The 9,480-nt window shown below is 36.8% G+C and overlaps 1 non-coding gene across 1 annotated transcript; it reads right to left on the minus strand.

Moving 5' to 3' along the window:
- Positions 1-460: 460 nt before the first annotated feature.
- Positions 461-564, minus strand: LOC123457119. The gene has a single exon (XR_006634894.1). It is a non-coding gene; the product is annotated as a U6 spliceosomal RNA (small nuclear RNA).
- Between the last annotated feature and the right edge of the window lie 8,916 nt (positions 565-9,480).

The following is a 9,480-nucleotide window of genomic DNA, read 5'->3' on the forward strand; positions in this document are numbered from 1 at the left end:
GAAAATGAAATTGAATACTTACACAATACTACAAACAAATCTCGATAGTTATATTGATCATAAAAATACTCGAAACGTAGTATCATTGAATTGGTTGAGACAAAATCCACTGAGAAGTAATTAATCTTTTGGACTGAGAGGAAATATGTTTTCTAGATTAGACAACAGTACCATATCTTCTACCAATTTGATGTGTCTATTTTTTTCTTTATTTCAAATGTGGAACACATGAGTAGAAAAGTTGGCTTAGTTGTTAAACATTTGCCTGTAAAGCCAAAGGGCCATGGTTTGATTTCCTAGGACCCACATAGGCCAAATGAACAAACTGGCACATGTATCTGGAGTTGTTTTTTTTTTTTTTGCAGTAGTTGGATTCCCTGGGATGCTACTTCTCTCCCTCCCCCCCCCTCTTTGTCTCACTCCACTTTCTCTCTCAAATGAATAATAAAAAAAAAATAAGTAAAATATGGAGCAATTCAAAAGTTTGTTTGCCATTCTGGAACGGAGACCATGTTAATCTAATCTGTATCATTCCAATTTTAGTAAATGTACTACCTCAACCACTTCGTCTTAAATAAAAACTGTGTCTCTAATTCAACATACCCCAAATATCCTAATTACAAAAGATATAAAGCTTAATACTTGTACTAATGGATGTATTGAGGTAATGTTAAGTCCAAGTTGTTAGTTTCAGACACATGAGCAATTATTTGGTTGCATCACATTCAAATTAAGGTCATTTAAAATCTAACTAATGGGCAGAAGAGATGGCTTAGTGGTTAATGCACTTGCCTTTGAGACCTGAGTACTCAGGTTCTGTTCACTAGTACCCTCATCAGAGAAGTGTAGAAAGTGGTGCATGTGTCTGGAGTTTCTTTGGAGTGACTAGAGGTGCTGGATTTACCATATTCTCTTTCTCTCTTTAGTAAACAAATTAAAAAAAAAAGGCTTAATTGCTGACTGCCTAAGAACAGCAGTGATATGAATAAAAATTGGGATGACTTTACTGGAATAGATTAACTACATTGGTCATTTAATAAGGGTCTGGGCAGAACATAATCTTCATATAATAATATTCAAAAATTTTATATGCAGATTAAGCTTTAATATAAACATAGTAGGTATATCCAGAAAAGGATATATGTGGCCATTTTGTTTGTTTGCCTTTAAGAAACCTATACTGGAACTGCATTCATTATTGACCCAAACATGAGAAACTATGGATAGATAGTGGACACTTAAAAATACATTTACTTATATATTTTAGCAAAGTGGGTGAGAGAGGTAGAGAGAGGGATGAAAGGAGAGAGAGTGAAAGAGAGAAAGGGTGATTGAGAATGGTCAAGCTAGGTCTTCCAACCATTGCAAATGAGCTCCAGATGTACCCCATACACTCTGAATTGGCTTTAATAGGGCACTGAGAAATTGAACTTTGGTCCTTGGTCTTTGCAGACAAGATCCTTAACCTCTGATCCATCTCTCCAACTCTCTTTTAAAATATTTATTTATTTTTAAAAACTATTTATTTATTCGGCTGGGCATGGTAGTGCATGCCTTTAATTCCAACACTCAGGAGGATTTGCCTTATGCTTTTACAACTGTGAGTGAAAACTGTCTTAGTTTTTATGGCATTTGTGTTTTTATCCACTGTGATAGAGTGGGAACACACCAAGGTCACTATTTAAATTATACATTACTTAAAGAATAATTGCCGATATCCATTGTAAACTAAATTTTGTAAGGTCACAGTTGATGTCAAAGGGCTCTAATATGTTTCCTACATCTGAAAGTAAATGTCTATGCCTTTTGGCCATGCAATAACTGGGTAACCCCACAATGAGAACCATGTGAGAAAAGGTTTTCCCAAACTCCCTAGGCAAAATTTCATCCACTTTTTCAGAGTATTTTGCAAGTAAACTTGTAACAAGTAGCAGAATTTTTTGCTGACGTCAGAAATCCATTCATGTGAAATTGAGAGCTAAATACCATTTTATATTTTGAATGTGTGCAGTTCATCATTTCTTTGCACAGGACGTTTTAAGAATGTCAAGCAGTGTAAAGATTTGTGTAAGATTATAGGTGAGCATCTTGGCTTATATGAAAAGACGATACTATCAGATCTTTGAAACCAATTATACCTACTTCTGTAATCCCTGCCAAGATGACAGAACCAGACTCTTGGGGAGGTATGATATGGGTCATAGAATGTCCAAGTGTCGGTGGCATTAAAAATAATAACCTCTTCTAATTCCAGCCATATTTGAAGTGAATCACCTGGAAGTGTGAGAAACAATAAAAATCTCATGTGGTAAGATGCTTCTGTACAACTCTGGCTCAGAGCAGGAGATAGTAAACAACATGGCCATGAGGTTGAAGGCACTCTAGAGTTGGTTTTACATAGTCACCCATAAAAATCTGATACTCACTAGAATTGCTTTGATTTAGATATATTAAATTCAGTGCTTTGAGTCTGTATCGGTGGCACTCTCCATCTTGCCTATAGGGAAGTTATAAGAAATACATTAGGCATCCATTAATATACAACATACTACTGAATGGACCAAAAAAAAAAAATGTACTACAGTTCATATGCTGAGAGTAAAACTCGCTCTGACTGCCCTATGCCTTGTCTTCATTTTACTTTACAGAATTCATAGGTGATTATTCACAGATTTCTGTACATTTGAATCTGTGTCAGCATGGTTCACTTTGGGGGAGCAGATTGTGTGTGAAGCACATCTAGCAGAGAGGAGTGTCTGTATTGAATGATGGCCTGAAGCCTCGCCTCTTAATGGAAACAGCCAAATCTTCCTTCACACGTTGGATTCCAGGGGCAAGTGCATTTGGGAATGACAGCCACACTCCTCATGTTGAGGATCAGCCTGGAATTTTTCAATGTATTATTATTTATTTATTTATTTGGAAGACTGAAGGAGACAGGGAGAAAGAGAGAATAGGCATGCCAGGGTCTCCAAATGCTGTGAATGAACTCCAGATGCATGTGTCCCCTTTTGCATCTGATCTAGAGAGGTCCTGGGGAATCCAACTGTGGTCCTTAGGTTTCACATGCAAATGCCTCAAAGATAAGCCGTTTTCACAGCCCAAGACTGCAATTTTGACATCTGTAAACTCAAACTTTAGTTGTCTGCCAGCTCTACTTCAATGCCTAAATGGATATATTCAGAAATTGATGATTATGTCTTTGGTGTAACTTTTTGTTTTGTTTTATTTTTTTGAGTTTATTTTGAGGTAGGGTCTCACTCTAGCCCAGGCTGACCTGAAATTCACTATGGAGTCTCAGGGTGGCCTCGAACTCATGGTGATCCTCCTACATCTGCCTCCCAAGTGCTGGGATTAAGGGCATGCACCACCACTCCCAGCTGTTCTAACTTTTTTGGTTACAATTCTTCCTGTATTTTGACTGTATATATTTAGGACACAATGTTAAAATCTGTAATGTATGAAATGCACAGGCCAGCATTATAAAATTAGCATGTTACCAACTGTGATTCTATATGGAAAATTATATTGCTGTGTTCTCTCTTTATCTCACTACCTATTTATCAATAATCTATCTATCTGTCTGTCTGTCTGTCTATCTATCTATCTATCTATCTTATAATTATCTATCTATCCTTCACATTTCCTAACATCCTAATTTGTGAGACAAAATCTTAAAATGAAACATTTCTTTATTACTTTATTATAACAAAAAGAAAACATTTTTAAAAAATCTACTTTTCTTGACCAACATTCCTGATAATAAATAGAGGCATACCTCATACTCATTTGTAAGCAAATTCATACAAGATCATACCATTCATTCATATTAAGAACAATGTTTTATTTTGTAATTTCCTAATTTTACTTATCCACTACACCCTGAAAATACAGGTACAGTTATGTCAACCTTCATCTTTGGTTCTTCTTCTTCTCATACTTTCTCACCTGATAAAGACACCTTCCAAAAATTTACTTATCAGTGTTACTGCATTGGATTTCACTTGAATATTGAGCAACTATCTTGTTTTACATTAAACCCTAATACAAGAGAGGGGAGTGGTCTCTGAATTTTAACTTATTTTTCAAACAATTTAAATTCTGCCCATAATGGTTCTTTCCAGTGTGGTCCTGATATTAATTTCTCTCTGCATGTGTTTGTATCATGCACATGCATACTTGTAGGAATATTGATTTGTGTGTAGCATGTGCCATCGTGAGCCTGCTGTCAATGTTGCTGGTACATTTCATTGACCTATTTCTCATGCTGAGGTTTTCTTGTTGAACCTGGATCTCACTGAATCTCCCAGGGAAATCATAGGCACATTTTTGTGGTCATCCTTTCTCTACTTCCCTGCGACTTTCAGAACTATGCTAACACCACTGTATTTTTATATTCTATCAAGCTAAACTAAGCTCCTCATGCTTGTGTGGTAAACAAATTTATCCACAGAACCATCTCCACAACTTTTTTTTTTTTTTTTTATCTTGTGAAGTGAAGAGGTCAGACTCCTGGTATCTTTCAAATTTCTGTGTAAAACAAAAATATTTTTGGACATTTTCTAATTTCTGGAGTTAATGTTTTTGCAGCAAGGCACTGTCCCTAGTCTCATACACATATTAACAATTACACTCAGCTTATGGAAGGTAATTGTTAAGTAAGTGTGTGCCCTGGTGAGGTGTAATTTCTTTTCTCCCAATGTCCTTCGTATTTATGCAGGTGATTGTTTTGGGTGTTGGAAGTTCTTGGAGATGGAGTGTATCCTTTTTACCCTGGATTTGGTAAAAGTCAATGTATAAATAATTCTTCTAACAAAGATTGTGAATAAATTCATGTAAATGTACCTGATTGCTAGGTCTATGAAATTAACCCAGAATGCTACTGTGAAATTATGACACTATAGAATTTCAGCAGATAATTAATTCATGACTTATCCAATCCAATTGCATGTGGTGGCATATGCCTGTTATCACACTACCTGATAGTGTTAGGCAAGAGTTTCAAGAATGTGAAGTCATTTTCAAAGTCATGGATTAAGTTTGGAAAAGAAAATAGTATACTTTCTCTGCTAGGTATTGAAAAACGCCAAAGCACAGCCACTGGATCTTCCTGAGTTTATCATGTTATGGGCATGACAGGTATCATATTTTTCTTAGCACGTTCAAAAAGTTAATATAAATCATTAACATCAGACAGAGCTGTGCATCTCTGGGTCATCTAAGATTTATTCATGCCATTATATATAACTGGCTTCTGGCAGGGACTGAAATGTAGCATAAGCAAACACCTCATGGTTCTCTCAAGAATGGACAGCCACTCAATTTTTCATAGCAGTTCTCTGTGTCCCACCAGAAATTTGCCACCTTTGTAGCAGCCAGAATGCCACATTTGGTTTCTTGCACACAAGAAAAATCTTGCTTACCTCAAATCAAAAGTGATGAACATTTCCTTATAAGCATCATAAAATTCCAACTCATGTACAAAAATCCTTAACAGGCCATTCTCTACTCTGCTGATTAATCTGTGTGAAGCTATGGACACCGTGCGATATTTCCCTGAAAACTAAAATGAAATGTTCAATTAGAAGTATCAGCCATTCCTCTAACTTTCCTCATCAATATCTATTGTGAACATGGCACCTGATTTTATTCATAAAAATATAAGCATCAAATTCTTGTGGGTGGAGATGTAGTTTCAACGTTATGCACATTATCATAGTCTCCCTTGAAACTATGGTTAAGTCCAAGGGATATACTGCAATATTTGCAGCTTATGGATATGTGTGTAACTTTTTGGCCAGTCATAATGATTAACCTTTGCTATTCATTTATTGAAATTATGTATAAAAGTTCCTTAATATTTTATTTTATTGGCTATTCACAGACTTCTAGAAATATTAAAAACGGTTTAGGACATGAAAAAGAAATTTAAGGAAAGTCAACTATATTTATGAGTGCTCATCCATTCTATGGTAACATTTTAAAAGTGAAAAGAGCAAGGCATGCCACGAAAAGTTATAGAAACCCTAACTAAAATACAATATGAAAGGAATCACATTTATAGCATAGACTTTATATGATTTCTAAGATATTCTCTGAGAATACATTTTTTTTTTAAGGTAGGGATTCAACCTAGTCCAGGCAGACCTACAGTCTACTATGTAGAACACAATATTTTATTCTTAACACCTTCATATCAAGTAAAAACTAATTTAAGAATATTAAGAGGATCATTACTGGATTATGAAAACACAGAACAGTGAGCCATTGCCCTACCGAATCACATTCATGCCCTTGTAGAAGGGACATACACCTGAGATCATGATCACCTGCCCTCTGTCAGATGATGGTAGACATGGTACCTTCAGAGGTTTCTTCTCAGCACACACAAAGCAGCTGAGAGCCGCAGCCAGAAACAGAATCTTCATGGTCTTAGTGTCTGTCTCCCCTCTTCCTGAGAAGCTCAGGACAGCTCTCTCACTCTGCACAGATGTGGTAGGATACTGTAGATAAAATCCATATTTGCAGGATGTGTGAGGATCCAGCTGGTAATCACAAGGCTCTGGAAGTTTTGTTCGTTTGTTTTTTTCTCTCTCTCTCTCTCTTTCCTTTCTATTTCTTTTCTTTTTTTTTTTCATTTACACATCCTGTCTGGGTTTGACATTGCTTTTATTTTGGTAATGAGATTAGTAGTAAGTGATTGCAGAACTGAACTGGAAAATTGACATTATACACCTGAAGGTGCACCATCCACAAGAAATGTTTTGAGGACAAATATCCTTTTATACTCTTATATAATGGAGGAGAATGGAAAAGAGGGCTCCACGAGTTCAGAGAACATGGGCAGATTGGATTTGGGTCTTAAGCTTCTCTTTGGCATTAGATGTTTGTTGGCGTAGTTCATCAGTGTTTATATGGGGAACCAGGGATTTAGTATGACCTTGGAATTCTATGGGGTTGTGAAGTACTGGAGGGACATGATGACAGCCAGATTTAGAATGGAGAGAAGGATGTTGAGAACCTCAATCCATTGTGGTATTTGTGCATAGAATTTACTGTGACTGCTACAGAGCTTCAATTGTTGTGTAGTGCTAATAAGAGAAGAGGAATAGGTGTGGTGATGCACACCTTTAATACCAGCCAAGTGTTGGAGGTAGGAGGATCACTGTCTTTGAGGCCTTTCTGAGATTACCTCGTGAATTCTACATTTCCATGGGGTAGAGTGAAACCATAGTTCATAAGGGGAGAGAGGGAGAGAGAAAATGGTTATGATAGACCCATAAGTCCTTGTGTGCCATGTTTAATAGGGCAAGATGGTCACTCCATGGGATGGGGAGATATTATCAGTATGGGGAATCTGCTTGGTGAAAGTAGACACTATACTAAATGCTGATGCGGTGTGAGAGAGGTTACTGGGAGAATAGTACCAGAACTGAGGGAATCAAAGTTCATAGAAGGACGTGGTGGGGGGATCAGAATGATATATAGACACTTCCCGGGGCATCAGGCTCTGTACACATAGAAGTAGTGTGTCCCAGTGAGCTATCAAGAATCCTTCCAGTATTGTAATTGGACAAACCTGCTATCATCTGAGTCCTCCAACATAACCAAGGGCTATGACTCTCACACTGCACAACACTAACCTACATTCCAGGGTTTCCATAGTTCTCCAGGCACCATCATCACAATGCAGATTCCACACCTCTGAGGTTTACTGGAAGGCTATCACATGGTGAAGTTGAAAACCACCTTCATAACTAACCCCAGGTAGAGGGACAGTTCTGCCTCCAGGAGCTTCCCCTACTGTGATTCCACTTCCAAATACAGCTGGAGAAAAAATTTATATAACTGAATGTCTTTGTGGTACCAGTGTAATCCTGACTCAGAAAAGAGGCAGGGAGTTATATTTTTCATCAGTTTTGACAGGGTAATATTGTGCTTTTATTTCTGAGTAGTATTGCATTGTCTATGTGTAAACCGGTTTCACCAATTTCTTTGTTCTTTGATGAATAGTTTGTTTCCAGCTACTAATTTTGGGATGGATATGGTTAAGGTCAGAAGAGTTACTCTCTGCCAAGCACTAAATCCCCACTACACATTTTCCCTCCCATGAAAAACCTCAACTTATACTTGACAGTATTTCCCTGTTTAAATCTTGTGTGATGAACTCATCAGTCGTCCTGAAAATTGACATTTTCTAAGTCCACCCTGACATGCCAAACAGTGTGGAGGTATGTTTGATTTTATTTATATTTCTAACAGGATTGCTCCAATAGGAAGTTTAGGGTGAGCAGGAACTTCTGTTTCTTGCACATGAGTGAACAAGCACAATCCCTATGTGATTGTATAAGAACAGCAACACAAGCCAAGGTGAGCTCTGTAATAAAACACATAATGAAGTATCATGTCTGCACCCAAATACAATGCTTCTATAGTACATGAACTTTTATAACTTTTCATTCCAAATTCAGGACTGTTCATACACATGTTCAATTCTATTCCTATATAACACCCCAATTATCCTTTTATCCCACAAAAGTCTATACTCAATTTTAGCAAGGCATTAAAACATTGATGTTCTCATCTCATATACACAATTGTCTTTCATTTGTTATATGGTTAATACAAGACAGTATATCTTCCATAGGCAATGGAGAAATTTGATACCAACATTAGAAATCCAATCATCCATAGAGCCCATAAAGGATTCTACGTTTAACTGTGCTACTTGTAAAAAAGGAAGTTTAATATATGTAAAACAAATTAAAAAGCTATCACTAGACAGATATTCTGGTACAATTCACCATCCCTTGATGTAAAGAGTCAAACAAATCCATTGCTCTATGGGTACACTTACTGTTGGGGTCAGCTAATGCTATTTTACAATGCAGGCAGTTACTACATGTTCTGTTCAGAGTCCACTGAGGCAGTTTCTCGATTATAAAATTCGTAAATTTACTGGTCAGTGTATATGAAAAGTCTTTCTAAACAAACACAGCATACCCTGAGTAGCGAGAATCTACTAAAGCTGCCTCTCAGTGAGACCAATTATTCCAGTGGATATTCAGAGAGTATTGAATATATTTCACAATGAGGTCTGTTGGTGCACTTGCATGCCTGATTATATCTTGGCTACTTCTCAATGAGTGAAATATCTACACTTGCTGGCCAGAATACGTGAACTTAATTTTTCAATAACGGCCATTTCTACCCTTGCATGACACCATGTATTTAGACTGACTCATAATGACAGAATTCCAACACTTGGTAGTTAGGTAATACCAGGGATGTTTCTCATTAAGGCAATTCTTGGTCTTATTTTTCAGACTGTGAAGGCTATTTTTAATGATGTTATATTATCCATTTTCAGATCAAAGTCTAGTAAGTCTTTTTTACAGTTAGAGACATTGCTACACGTGGATATCAGGGACTATAAAGGCTATTTCTCAGTGTGGGCAATTCTTGCTCTTGGTGGTCAGA

This window comes from Jaculus jaculus, chromosome Y (assembly GCF_020740685.1).
Source record: "Jaculus jaculus isolate mJacJac1 chromosome Y, mJacJac1.mat.Y.cur, whole genome shotgun sequence".
Taxonomy (NCBI): Eukaryota; Metazoa; Chordata; class Mammalia; order Rodentia; family Dipodidae; genus Jaculus; species Jaculus jaculus.